The 15434-nt window shown below is 44.8% G+C and overlaps 1 non-coding gene across 1 annotated transcript; it reads left to right on the top strand.

Annotated features, from left to right (window-relative positions):
• Positions 1–9367: 9367 nt before the first annotated feature.
• Positions 9368–9443, top strand: Trnat-ugu. Its single transcript has one exon. It is a non-coding gene; the product is annotated as a tRNA-Thr (tRNA).
• Positions 9444–15434: the final 5991 nt, after the last annotated feature.

Here is a 15434-nt window from a genome sequence, read left to right on the forward strand (position 1 = left end):
TACAGAACAAATGTGTTTTGAGCGGTATCGTCTCCTGAAAGGATCGCACAATGAGTGAGTGTGCCAGGCAATTAGGGACCGGAATGTCCGTTCACATTACTTCTCTTTTCAGTACAATCGTTTCAAGATGACTTGGTAGTGCACCATCTATCTTTGCCTGTTTATCTTGATACACTACTAGCCATTAAAATTGCTACACCATGAAGATGACGTGCTACAGACGCGAAATTTAACCGACAGCAAGAAGATGCTGTGATATGCAAATGTTTAGCTTTTCAGAGCATTCACACAAGGTTGGCGCCGGTGGCGACACCTACAACGTACTGACATGAGGAAAGTTTCCAACCGATTTCTCATACACAAATAGCAGTTGACCGGCGTTGCCTGGTGAAACGTTGTTGTGATGCCTCGTGTAAGGAGGAGAAATGCGTACCATCACGTTTCCGACTTTGATAAGGTTCGGACTGTAGTCTATCGCGACTGCGGTTTCTCGTATAGCGACATTGTTGCTCGCGTTGGTCGAGATCCAATGACTGTTAGCAGAGTATGGGATCGGTGGGTTCAGGAGGGTAATACGGAACGCCGTGCTGGATCCCAACGGCCTCGTATCACTAGCAGTCGAGATGACAGGCATCTTATCCGCATGGCTGTAACGGATCGTGCAACCACGTCTCGATCCCTGAGTCAACAGATGGGGACGTTTGCAAGACAACAACCAACTGCACGAACAGTTAGACGATGGTTGCAGCAGCATGGACTATCAGCTCGGAGTCCACGGCTGCGGTTACCCTTGACGCTGCATCACAGACAGGAGCGCCTGCGATGGTGTACTCAACGACGAACCTGGGTGCACGAATGACAAAACGTCATTTTTTCGGATGAATCCAGGTTCTGTTTGCAGTACCATGATGGTCGCATCCGTGTTTGGCGACATGGCGGTGAACGCACATTGGAAGCGTGTATTCGTCATCGACATACTGCCGTATCACCCGGCGTGACGGAATGGGGTGCCATTGGTTACGCGTCTCGGTCACCCCTTTTCGTATTGATGGCACTTTGAACAGTGGACGTTACATTTCCGATGTGTTACGACATGTGGCTCTACCCTTCAATCGAGCCCTGCGAAACCCTACATTTCAGCAGGATAATGCACGACCGCATGCTGCAGGTCCTGTACGGGCCTTTCTGGATACAGAAAATGTTCGACTGCTGCCCTGGCCAGCACATTCTCCAGATCTCTCACCAATTGAAAACGTCTGGTCAATGGTGGCCGAGCAACTGGCTCGCCACAATACGCCACTCACTTCTCTTGATGAACTGTGGTATCATGTTGAAGCTGCATGGGCAGCTGTACCTGTACACGCCATCCAAGCTCTGTTTGACTCAATGCCCAGGCGTATCAAGGCCGTTATTACGGCTCGAGGTGGTTGTTCTGGGCACTGATTTCTCAGGATCTATGCACCCAAATTGCGTGAAAATGTAATCACATGTCAGTTCTAGTATAATACATCAGTCCAATGAATACTCGTTTATGATCTGCATTTCTTCTTGGTGCAGCAGTTTTAATGACTAGTAGTGTAGTTCGTCTGTGGATTCCACGAACTACATACTACTCCAGGATATTGAGATTAGTGAACTAGCCATACAAGAATGTAGATCCATCTAAGTTTATTTGACGTCAGGGTGTCTTTTTGTTGTGAAGTTCTCTTTTATATTGTAGTCATGGATTAGTAGGTCAGGAAACGAGCTTTGTCTGCATTGTCTCAGTGTTCTGTGAATTTCTTTGATGCTGGGGAAAAGGATGAGTTTCTGCATGTTAAGGGGGCATGATCAGCATTTGAGACTCGAGTCTTCCTTTTTGGATCTTCTGTAGCAAATGTTCAAATCTGTGTGAATTTCTAAGTGACCAAACTACTAAGGTCATCGGTCCCTAGACATACACACTACTTAAACTAACTTACGCTAAAGACAGCACACACACACACCCAAGTCCGAGGGAGGACTCGAACCTCCGACGGGAAGGGCTGCGCAATTAGCGACATGGCACCTCTAACCGCGCGGCCACTCTGCGCGGCTCTGTAGCATCAGCGAAGCCGCACTCGAGGCTACAGCCAGAGATCAGTAACTATTCGCATCATGTGCTGCGCGGAACTAATCACGCGACATATGGCTCCACAGACTTCCTCAGAAACGTTTGTTAGCGGATTTAAATTAATTCTCTACATTGCTACACACACCCTATCATGTTACATATGGATTGCCACCCTTGCTTTGACCCACGAGGCTGGCTTAAAATGGTCATTTCTTCTATAGCACTGATCAATGCCACGTAGAAATCCAGTCCAAAAGACCCACAGATACACCACCGGATTGAAAGACGGTACCTCAGTGACGAGACCGTATCCAACCTGTATAGATCTATAATATTGTCTCCATAAACAAAACAGGACAACAGTCTAAAATTAAATGAGAGAAAGAGACACTTCATAAGACACGGACTTTCGATTAGAACAAGTGGAATTTGTTGTCTTTTTAATACCTCGCCAAGTTTGTTTCCTTATTTTCAAATACTAGTTCCAGCTAGGTGATGTCTCCAGGATCTGATATGAAACTTCTGTACACACAAAAACTGGAAAACAACTATATTAATCACTAAGGATCTCAATCTCGATTTCATACAAGCAAAACTTTAAAATGGCCCGCCTCTAGAGCATAATATGGAAACTTCAGTTTACTAGTTCCTGCTAAAGCTCCAGTACTTGTTGTAAGGCACAGCTTGCTGCCAACCCTCTGAGAAGTGTCTTTTCCAAAGAGCGTTAGAAAACTGCAGCCATTCGGCGGAAATAACTTACGTTTGAAAACCGCAGAGTCTGGATTAAGGGGAGGCTATCCCTTAATATACAGGCTGGAGAACTGTCCCCGTCCCCTGGAAACCTGAAACTGATACGTTGTAAGTTCACCACTATGTATTTCTGTATGAAATTTAGCCCAAATGTACCTCCCACTCTATAAAAAGTGTACGTATTACCAAAACTATGTATTCATAAACCGTTATCCAACTTAAACAAACTAAACAAAACTAATCTGAACTGAAAAGTAATTAGTCTGAATACAACTAATCTTCATGTCAAATGCGCAACTAAACAAATACAATTATCTGACCCAAATGAAACTTTCCGCTTACATCACAATATTGTTCTAGATTTCTCGAAAGCACAACTACAAGCAGCAAGCAGCCAGCAGCTAAGTTAGATTTCTATTTTTAAATAAAATTTCTGAACAAAATTCAAACTGTTGCGTACCACATGGTGCAATGTGTGAATGCGTAATGATAAACCTTCTGTAAACAGTGGTGCGGGGAGAGTAACTATTCCCCTGGATTGATATTCCAAGACAACAATTTTAGAATGAAGTTTGTATTCAAGAAGGTAGAGTAAAACTTAATGTGATCTTCAAACATAACATTGGTCTGAACAATACTACGCTTAACAAAGTGAACAATGATTTGAGAAGGTTACAATGTTAGCAGAAAATTTCCATAAAAACCAAACAGCTTATTCAGTTGAGATGTTAATGTATTAGTCAGAGAAGTGGGGTGGTCTTTCTCTCATTTCTGAGCAAGTGAACAAAGTTTACTAGCTGCAATAATCATTCCGGCAAACTAGTGCTCAATGCTGCAGTCTTACTTCAGACTTCTTCTCTTAAAAAAATAACATTATTCAAAACTCATATTCTTTTCCGCTTTCAATACATACATCATATTAATCCTTGCTGCGCTTCGCAATGACTCTTTTTCTATCTAACAGATACAATCATAAGCCAACACAGCACTACCGAATACGTCCATCACCTACTTCATTTCAACTAAGAAAGTTACCAGACTGCTCAGAGGCAAAGACTGTGCCGCCACAAGCAAAGATTGCTTAACAGTAACATGGCTTGCTCTCTCTCTCTCTCTCTCTCTCTCTCTCTCTCTCTCTCTGACGTGCAAATCTCAATATGAGATGTTCACCTAACAACGCTACACTTTCCCATCTTCTCACCCAATTTACTTCTGAAGCCTTCAGTATCCTCTCGTCTCGTCTGCTCCGCTGGTCACTCTCTATCCTTTTCCAGTACTCTTCTCAGTCGTTTACTTCTCACATATTGGTCGGTGCAGATTTCAACAACGAACTTGGTCATCCCCTACCCGCTATCTCCCCTAACTCCTTTGGTCATCCTGTTCTTATTCATTCTGATTCTATATTCGACAAATGTTGCTCTATCTGGTCTGAATTCTCCTGAAATTGTCTTTAAATTCCGGTATATATGTTCCCTAAGTCTTCGCATTCTTCTTTCACTACTTGTTTTAGGATACTATGCATTCCTCAGGAATTCCCTTCTTTCTCCTATTGTCCTGAACCGTGCCTTCCTAGTGTTATCATCTAAGATGCATACAGTACCGTATTCCCGGCCATTGCCTTTTAGTCCCAAAGTTTTGTGCCGTGGATATATTCCATTTATTGTCTACGTTTCTGGTCACGTTCCTTTCTGCTCTGGTTTCTTTCTGTTATACAGGGTGGTCAGAAACAGACTGAGAATGAAATTACATAGAAATCCAGATCTTTGTAGCTGCTTAAAGGCGTTGATAATTATCAACGGGGACTGTCGAAAATGTGTGCCCCGACGGCGACTCGAAGCCGGGATCTCCTGCTTACATGGCAGACGATCTAACCGACATAGCCATCGGGGACACAGAGGATAGTGCGACTGCAGGGACTTATCTTTGGCACGCTCCCCGTGAGACATACATTTTCAGCTTACTGTCCACACACTACATTTGTAGTTTCCCTGCCCACTATACTCATTACTCGCGGCAGTCAGTCTACCGAATCCCGTAAGAGTTTGAGCAATGTGCAGTGATTATCTGTAGTGCGGATGCACTCACATTGTTGTAACTCTTACGGGATTCGGTAGACTGACTGCCGCGAGTAATGAGTATAGTGGGCAGGGACAATACAAATGCAGTGTGTAGATAGTAAGTTAAAAATGTGGGTCTCACGGGGAGCGTGCCAAAGGTAATGATGTGAGTACCCAAACGGAATCCACCACAACTGATAGAGGAACTCAAAATGATCCTCTTAAAGTCAAGTCTCTCTCCTCCCAAAGCCGGGGGACAACGCCGACCAAAGATCAACGGCAATGGCATCCTGCAACCGAGACGGTGGCAATCCCAACAAAAGAGAGCAGAAACATAAACCAACCACTCCAGGAAAATAAAATAGCTAGCTCCTGTGAACTAAACACGAAAGATCCTGTCGTGAGATTGCCACCCATCGACCAGTCAGAGTCTACCCAAACCTCGAATTTACTATGCAATTAGCAAGATTAGAGCAGCCGACTACCCTGACCACTGCCTTAAGACACGTGGTCCGGGTGGGACATGAATATGGTAGAAGAGTCACCTTCTCGGCAATGGAGGCCGTAGACAGAATCCAACTTAAGTCAGTGAATCTCCCCACCGACTTCGGAGCCCTGCGAGACTTACTCAAGAAAGTCTTTGAAAGACGTGGCGAAAAGTTTGACTTGAACGATATATATGAACGAGCAGTTTTAGCAAATGGACGTATCACATTTGACTGGAACAAGACTTGGCCAAATGACAGAATCCATACATATTTTCCATAAAAAACTAAATGACAAAAATTACCATTGGACAACTTAACGCCCACAACAGCAGACTTGTGATGCAGGAGCTACGCAAGGAAGTGGAGGAGAGGAGACTGGATCTGATCTGTCTGCAAGAGCCGTACTCCCTAAATGGAAAATTAGTTTTTACAGCCACGACATGGCAAGTTATAAGCAGAGGAGAAGACCCAAGATCGGCAATAATTATCACTAACAAAATCCTAAGAGCCATAGTTCTGACACAATTCACAACCAGCCACTGCAACGTCGTGGAGCTGCAATCTCCATCCGGTAACATTATCCTTATCAATACGTACTTTCAGTATGGTGATGACATCGAAAGACACCTGGCACACCTTACCACAGTTATCACGGCGTTGCGGGGGCGAAAAGTAATTATAACTGCCGACATAAATGCTAAATCCCCCCTATGGTACAGTGGCACCAGGGACCCAAACGGAGAGAAGGCAGAAGAGGCCATCATGGCCTTGCAGCTAGTGGTGGTAAATAAACCTGGAAACCCTCCGACCTATGTGGCGGGAGGTGGCCAAGGCACAAACATTGATGTGACCTTGGCTACGCCTAACGCGGCGCACCTAATTCAGCAGTGGGAAGTGGTAGAGAACGCCACCACTAGTGACCACAATCTCATTACCTTCAGTGTGGGAGACAGGGAGAGCTGCTGGGCCATGGGGTGGGAGGTGCAATATAATTACAAAAGAGCCGACTGGGAGAAACTAGCTAGGGAGTGCGACATTCCTGCACTACCAGAAGGTGACGGACACCTGGACTATGACATAGACAACAGAGCTGAGGAACTGATGACGACAATAACTCGAGCGGTGAAGGCTGCTGTACCTACTAGGAGGAAGGCCATAGCGGCCTCTCCGTCACCATGGTCAGCTGAACTAGAGGAGATGCGCCGGTCTATCAGAAGGCTCAGGAGGCACTACCAGCGCAGTGTCGTCTGGCTGGAAAGACAAAGACGGCTGCAACTATACCGGGAAGCGAAAGAAAACTTCCACAGACACCTACGTGAGGTAAGATCTGAAAGTTGGGAACACTTTGTTCTAAACCAACTTGCTCTAGACCCTTGGGGAGTTCCCTACAAGCTTGTCCGGGAAAAAATCCGCTCTCCGATGGAGCTCTCAACCGTCAGGCGTGGGGATGGGATGACGGAGTCTTGGCAGGAAACTGCTGAGCTCCTTCTCCAGTCCCTGCTGCCTGATGACACAGCGGATGGAGAGACAGACGAACAACAGCAGCTGCGGGAGAACTATAACAGCAATGAATATGGAAACGAAACGGCAGTCTACCCTTTCTCTGAAGAGGAGGTAGCTGCCCATATAAAATCCCTGAAGATAGGGAAAGCTCCCGGGCCAGATGGCATTGTGGCGGAGGTGGTGCAATTTCTGGCTCCCCAGATAGTCGCCCCTCTAACTCATCTTTACAACGAATGTCTTAGGCAACAAAAGTTCCCTCGAATTTGGAAGAGGGCAAATGTAGTGATTATCAAGAAAGGAGCTGACAAAGACCCAGCAGAAACAAAATCCTACCGCCCAATCTGCCTGCTTGATCTGATTGGGAAGGTTCTGGAGAGACTGCTGGCTGACAGACTGGCTGCGCACCGAGTGCTGTGCGGGATGAGCAGCAGGCAATTCGGCTTCAGGCCTGAGCGTTCAGCATCTGATGCAATCGCCCTGGCGGCTGAGGTCTGTGGCTCTACCCCGTACAAGTACGTTGTCGACATCATGGTGGACATAAGTGGCGCCTTCGACAACCTGTGGTGGCCTTCGCTCTTCTCCTGTTTACGGGAGAAGGAGTGTCCAGGGCCGCTATATGGGTGTCTGAGGAGCTATTGTGAGGATCGGGAGGTCTGGCTATCATCCCCTAGCACAAGGGTAAGAAAAATAATCACTAAGGGATGTCCCCAGGGCTCCGTACTATGTCCCCTGTTCTGGGACATCCACATGGAACCTCTATTAGACAAACTACAGCAAAGTGATGATGTGCTAGAGGTGATAGCCTACGCCGATGACCTCCTCCTACTGGTTGGCGGCCGAAGCCGAGAAGACATAGAGCCTAAAATAGAACGTGCAATAGGAACACTACAACTTTGGTGCCGGAATACTAAGATGACAATTTCACCAACTAAGTCAACATACCTCCTTCTAAAGGGACAACTAGTCAGAAATCCAACAGTCAGGATAGAGGGCTCACCAATTCTTAGGCGACGTGAGACTCGATACTTGGGCATCATCATTGATGAGAGGTGGTCATTTGGCAGACACATTGAAACCGTAACACAAAGAGCCTTACAAGTACTCAACAACCTCATCTCCATTGGACACAAACGTTTCCACCTCCCACCACATCTCATCAAACTATATCATAATAGCATACTCACCTCCATAGTGGGTTACGGTTCTGGAGTCTGGGCACACAGGCTCACGAGGGTGATGCCCGCCATGACAGTGAGAAGAGTACAGAGAAACATGATTATGAGATCAATGGGGGCTTACAGGACCACACCGGGAGGAGCCCTATTAGTCATAATGGGACTCTGCCCCTTAGATATTAAAATTCGAGAGCAGGCCGCTTGGTACTGGGCAAAAAAGGGGAATTTGGATAAAATAGAAGAAATTCTAGGGAGTAGGATTGAAAATAAAGTTGAGATCAGGTTAAGAGGGGATCAGCTGTGGCGACATTCATGGGAAAGCGAAGAAACAGGGCGCAGAACCTTTGACTTCTTACCAGATGTCAGGGAAAGAATGGGAATGACGTATTTCGAACCAACTAGGGGACTGATTCACCTTCTCACTGGACATGGACCCTATCCGACATACTTATGTCGATTTGGGAAAAAGGCGACACCCACGTGTGACTGTGGTGTTCCGGAGGGTACTCCTGACCATGTAGTCTACGAGTGCCCCCTTTTCAATGATGTGGCCTCTATGTTACGAGACCAACTACCCCACAATGACACATTCAGACTGTTGAGACAACGTGACACCTTTCAGATTATCAACGAACTGACTAACGCGGTATCACAGAAAGTCTTAAGGGACCACCTGCGAGAACCGAACTAGCACCTTACAAAGACCCTTTAAATACCGATGAAGTCTAGTACCCTATTCCCAAACCGCCTGAGCGCGGAAAGACCGACTTCTTCAGTCTAGAATCCGCCGCGCTTCGGGATTAGGGGGAGTGGGGTGCATTTATACACTGATTTAGACAATGCACCCAATCTTGACCTTAGGATAAGTTTAGTTGTAGGACATAGTTAATAGATTCTATTTACAGGAACCTGCAGCGACTAACACCATGGCCTGCCCAGTGTCAGGGGCACGCTCATTGGGCTTAGCTCAATGAGCAAGGCCTTATAGTAGGTTTATATTTTCAGCTGACACATTTGTAACGCTGCAGGCTTTAGTGACTAGTTCATAGTTAGTTTGGTTACCACTTAGTACTTAATAACATATTACTATGCCCATTGTAGTTCCCATATAGTGCTCTTACTAACTAGTTACTAAATCATACGTAGAATAGCTGCAATAAAATGAATAAATGTAGATGTATTACGGCCCACTAATCACATAAGGTAGTGGGCTACATTGTATGATTAATAAGCTTTTGAAAATAAAGATTTTTTTTTTTTTTTTTTAAAAAGGTAAGTAACTGCAGGCGCACTATCCTCTGTGCCCTCGATGGCTCAGTCGGAACAGAGTGTCTGCCATGTAAGTAGGAGATTCCGGGTTCGAGTCCCGGTCGGGGCACACATTTTCAACTGTCCCCGTTGATAAATATCAACGCCTGTAAGCAGCTACAAAGGTCTGGATTTCAATGTAATTTCGTTTTTCGAGAGCTGCAAGATCACCAATGGTGTCTGTTTTTTGACACCATATCATACAGTCTGAGAAGGCTGTAAGGGTGTTGCAGGGTAGGTTGTGCTGAAATACCCGTTAAAAAAATCGATACAATGCGCCGTATTCGAGTTAATTAGCATTGAAGTTAGCCAACCAGGCCTTGCGGGCGCAGATTAAAGCGATCCGCCAGATATAGTTAATGTCAGTTGTTCTCATAGCGTAGATGATAGCGTACGAGACAGCTCAGCCTTCGGTTCGGGTTCGATCCTTACTACCTTACTAGGCGATCCTCGTTTCTACTCTCCCGATGGCTGGTTTGTTTAGGATGTCGACTTATTTCCTTGTTCTGCCATGTCGTATTATAAAATCGCCGGTGGGCTAACCCCAGAATAGCATTCTGTTCTGCAGTTCAAATGAGAAACATGTGTTTAAAATACTCTCCATACCTGTTCTGTAGATGCCTGTTCACGCTGTTTTCGCCACGCGGGGTAGCCGCGCGGCCTGAGGCTTCCTGTCACGGCTCATGCGGCTCCCCCCGTAGGAGGTTCGAGTCCTCCCTCGGGCATGGGTCCTTACAGTAAGATAGTTAAGTAGTCTTGAAGACTAGGGGCCGATGAACTCAGCAGTTTGGTCGTACCACAAATTTCCAAAATTCACCCTGCTTTCTTTTGTTAGTCTTCATGATGTGTACTATCTGAGTCCTGAAATCAGTCCCAAAATAAAATAAAGTACGTAGTAATTACAATTCAATAAAACGTATTTGAGGGATTAAATAGTACTGTGAATCATTCTTTTCGCATTTGACGACAATGAAGTTTTTAGTGCATTTGTTACAAATTAAGTGATATTTTATCTGTTAACTGAATCGATGAGTTTTTATCTTATTACCAAGTCAATAAATTTTATTTCAGACAAATACTGCACCCTTTCAAGTGTCTGTTGACTTTACTAACCATATAAAGTAAAGCAGATGGGACTCTACGAGCGCAAGGTGGAGATTTTTTATGCTCTTCGTTTGTACAGGAGTAAGAATATTTTGGAGGTACCACCACCACAATAATACTGAACATTTTGTAAGTCAATAAAAACCGATGAAACTGACAACTTGCCGACTACAGTTTTTCAGCCTACCTCAGAACGGGGACGTTAGCCAGGACATGCAGTGGGTTGCCTAGCTCCCAGGTCACCATCTATTTTCTTCTCACCCGAACAAAGTGATTTTGGATAGTGTTAAGGAATAACACCTGCTACGGAGGCGACCGTCTTTGTTGTATTTTGTACGTTTCCCCCTAAGACCAGCAAACTTGTTTCTTATCAAGATTACGAAATTTTAAACGCAGGTAACTGCAACGTGTTGACACCTTTTTTGCACAAAGCGGTGTACTGGCTGTAGCGGTGTGTTATGTAATGATGTGCCCTCTAACGTTTGCCTGTACGACAACCTTCGCAGATTAATCACAAGCAGTTTACAGTTTACCACTAATTTGCTGGTATTACTGATGATCCGAACCCTAAGGACCCCTTCCCATAGCAAAACTGAATCAAAATTGGTGCCGTTTCGGGCAGGTGACGTAGAAAGTTTATGAGCGGAGCCGATACGAAAGGGGAATCGTTTTAGCGGCAATATGGACCACAAATGGGACAGTTCACCTACGTACACTGAGGTGACAAAAGTCATGGGATACGTCCTAATTTCGTGTCGAATCACCTTTTCCTCGGGCTAGTGCAGCAACTCGACGTGGCATGGACCCAACAAGTCGTTGGATGTCCCCTGTAGAAATCTTCAGCCTCGCAGCCTCTAAAGCCACCCCTTAATTGCTGGTGCGGTACGTCGTGCACGAACTGACTTCTCGATTATGTCCCATAAATGCTCGATGAGACTCACTTCGGGCGATCTGGGTGGCTAAATCATTCGCTCTAACTGTCCCGAATGATCTTCAGACCAACTGCGAATAGCTGTGGCCTGGTGGCATGGAGCATTGCCGTCCATAAAAATTCAGTCGTTGTTTGGGAACATGAAGTCCCTGAATAGTTGTAGGTGGTCTCCAAGTAGCCGAACACAACCACTTTTTTAGCCAATGATCGGTTCAGTTGGACCATATGATCCAGTCCATTCTTTGTATATACTGCCCACACCATTATGTTACCATCTATAGCTTGCATAGTACCTTGTTGACAACCGCGGTTTATGGCTTCACGGTGCTTGCGTCGCACTCTAACCACACTGAAATGGTTACTCATCTCACCAGGTCACGGTTTTCCAGTCGTTTAGTGTCCGACGGATATGGTCACGAGCCCATGAGAGGCGCTGCAGGCGATGTCCTATTACCGAAGGCACTGGCGTCTTTCGCCTGCTGCCAATAGCCCATTAACGCCAAATTCCGCCGCACTGTCTTAACGAATACGTTCGTAGTACGTACCACATTGATTTAGGCTGTTATTTCACGCAATGTTGCTTGTCTGTTAGAATGACAGCTCTAAGCAAATGCCGCTGGTTTTTAAGTTAAAGCCGTCAGCTTAAAGCCGTCAGCCACTACGTTGTCCGTGGTGAGAGGTCGTACCTGAAATCTGGCATTCTAGGCATTCTCTTGACACTGTGGATATCGGAATATTGAATGCCCTAGGATTTGCGAAATGGAATGTCCCATGCACCTCAGTCCAACGAGCATTCCGCGTTCAAAGTCAGTTAATTCCCGTCGTGTGGTTACATTCACATCGGATATCTTTTCACAGGAATTACCTGAGTGCAAATGACAGCTCCGCCAATGCACTGCCCTTTTATGCCTTGTATACGCGATATTACCTCCATCTGTACATGTGGACATCGCCATCCCATGACTTTTGTCACCTCAGTTAAGTGCCTTCGACAAAGGGCATCTTTTTTTGGCCTGGCGCTTGGGAACGAGCATCTGGGATACGGCGAAGTTGGTGAGCTATTTCCGCGTCTCGTTCGAGAGTGTCTACGGATAGGCACACTTGATAGGGAAAGGCAAAGGTTTCGAGTTCGAATCCGGTCCGGAACGTAGTTTTAAGCTGCCAAGAAGTTTCATAACAACGCACAGTGCGCTGCAGAGTGAATAATAAATTCTGGAAACATCCCTCACATTGTCTCCGCAATATCCTTTTCTCCAGTAGTCCTTGTCACGCTAGTTTCGCTGGAGAACTTCCGTAAAGTGTGGAACGTAGGAGATAAGGTACGGGCTGAAGTAAAGCTGTGAGGACGAGTCCTGAGTCGTGCTGGGAAACCTCGGTTAGAAGCTGAATGTTACCCATCTAGACAATGCCGCCTGTCGTGAAAATGTTTCATACATGGCAAGAACGTGAAAGGAAATACGCTTCTTACGTATCAGCTGTCAGCTGGTGGTTAAAATGTGTTCTTGGATGCTGCTGGAAAACTAAAGGAAAAACGTTATGTTATAGCTATCAGACAGCGAGGGCTGGTTTGGTTTTACTGATGTGACACTGGATGTTCAGTTAGGACTATCGGAGACGTTATCGTAATCGTGAGTGCAGCCAAATGATGGATTCTCAACAGTTACTTGTGAACCTGATTTCGGTTGTCGAAGCACGAGACTACATTTCATTACACGTTGACTATAGTTTACGCATCTGAGCATGGGGGTAAGAAGTACTGGTGTATAAACACACTTAGTAATTTGAACGTATTAAGTGAAGATCATCGTCACTCGTGTACTGCTAGTTAAGCTGAAAATCGGACATTTTTACTACATGAAGTAATTTTCATTTCATTATGGATGGACATTCAGTAAAAATAAAACAGTTAAATGGTTCAAATGGCTCTGAGCACTATGAGACTTAACATCTGAGGTTATCAGTCCCCGAGAACTTAGAACTACTTAAACCTAACTAACCTAAGGACATCACACACATCCATGCCCGAGGCAGGATTCGAACCTGCGACCGTAGCGGTCGCGCGGTTCCAAACTGAAGCACCTAGAACCGCTCTGCCACACCGGCCGGCGTACGTTATCACTGTGACTTCCCTGGTCCTATACTCTTTAACTCGCATTATGTGTCTACCCTCAACCATTTGACTGCAGGATCACCAATGTGGTGGACTGACTGATCACTGCCATACCAGGGCCCGAATAAGAGGAGAACACTGATCAACCACTACCGTGAAAAAAGGTACTGGTATAAAAAGGAAACAGAAATTTATTTTCACTGTCTACGGGATTTTCTATCATTTAGACGCATTAGTTATTGCCAGCTATGAGAAGGTTAAGAAAATCAAAACAAAACTTTTAACTTTGGACGGCAAACAACTGGAAGGTCGTAAAATTCGAGTCAGAGTACCACACACAGTAGATGAAGAAGGAACCGCCAAGTAGTAGCTTAGGCGTGAAAACAAAAGAACAATAAGGTAAACAATAACGGAAATGAACTGATGGAGGACCTCTCTCCAGACAAAGTGAAATGAAAGAAGCGATTTTTAACTATTATGTAGAGTTAATGTCCGAGAAGGTCACAGACGGCAGGAATCGAGAGGAGCTGATAAACAACTTACGTCGTAGACTCAACGCTGAGGAAGTCGAAACGCTGACAACGGCAGTCACTGAAGACGAGCAACAAAGTGCCACGCTTGAGAGCTCCACAAACAACACCCCCTAGCTCAGTGGTATTCCTGTAGAATTTTATCAAGCGATCTTACAGCTAATGAAATTTAAGTTTTAAATATGTGCGAGGAACGACTTTTAACTCTGAGATTCGAAAGGAATTTTTAGAAGGAACGGTTGTTTTAATTCCTAAACATCAACGTGGTAAAGCAGTTCACCATCTGCGGCCAGTCACTCTCCTAAACAGTGATTATAAGAGTTTTGCTCGTATTTTAGCCCACAGAAATAAAAATGTAACTATTGAAACTTTGTCAGTAAACCTCGCACAACAACAGCGACAGTTAGTTATAAATGGCCAGAAGATTGTGTGAAAAGTGCGTGTAGACGACGTAGGTGTTTTTTTTTTTTTTTGTGTGACAAATGCAAGTGACTCCGAGAGGGCGATGTAGATAATAAACTACTACGAAAGTCTGTCGGGAGCCAAACACAACTCAAGGAAATCTGGCATCATGAACGTCGAACAGGAATAAATCCATAACAAGGACAATTATCAGTCATGACGAATGTGAAATACTTGGGGACTGATTTCAGACACAGCATCCAATACACAAAAGTTGCGAACTATATGAAGCTCCTGACAGTAATTAGAACCAGTATTAGAACATGATATAAGAAAACTAGATGAGATCCAAAAAGTTGATCTAGTAAATGTATACATGATCTCAAAAATCAGTCCTGCCCATATCGCGTGGACTACCCCAAATAATTAATGCTACACTCGGGCACCTTGTCAGCCATATTCTGAGTTTTATACGTTGAAGCCCACCACAGAAAGTGGAGGACTAAACTCTATAGCTGTCTCAAATGTCACGAGCTCTGAATATGTGCAATACGTGTAAAATGTGGAAAAAAGCGTCACATAACCCAATAGCTCATTTGCTTAATGAAACACTTCCGGCCAATTTTAATCATCCCATACATGCGCAACACATTTCTAAAGGAATCTGTTCTCTAAAACACGTACGTGCAAATAAAACTGCCAGAAAAAAACATCATGAAAGCAAAGGATATATGTGTGAATGATGGGAGGGAAGACCATAAATGTCACTGAACAAAAATGTAGAGATATAAACTGGAAAGCCACATGGAAAAACATGCGTAGTAAAGACCTGTAGTTGTAATTCAAAGCTACTAGGTACACAGTAGTAAACAGGAAGATACAGAACTCCACGGCATTCATCTCACTGAAACACCCATGTGCACAACATTCATATTAATAAATTGCGATTTAACGTCCTTGGGCTAATGAACGGCTCTATTCCTT

This window comes from Schistocerca americana, chromosome 2 (genome assembly GCF_021461395.2).
Source record: "Schistocerca americana isolate TAMUIC-IGC-003095 chromosome 2, iqSchAmer2.1, whole genome shotgun sequence".
In the NCBI taxonomy this organism is placed as follows: domain Eukaryota; kingdom Metazoa; phylum Arthropoda; class Insecta; order Orthoptera; family Acrididae; genus Schistocerca; species Schistocerca americana.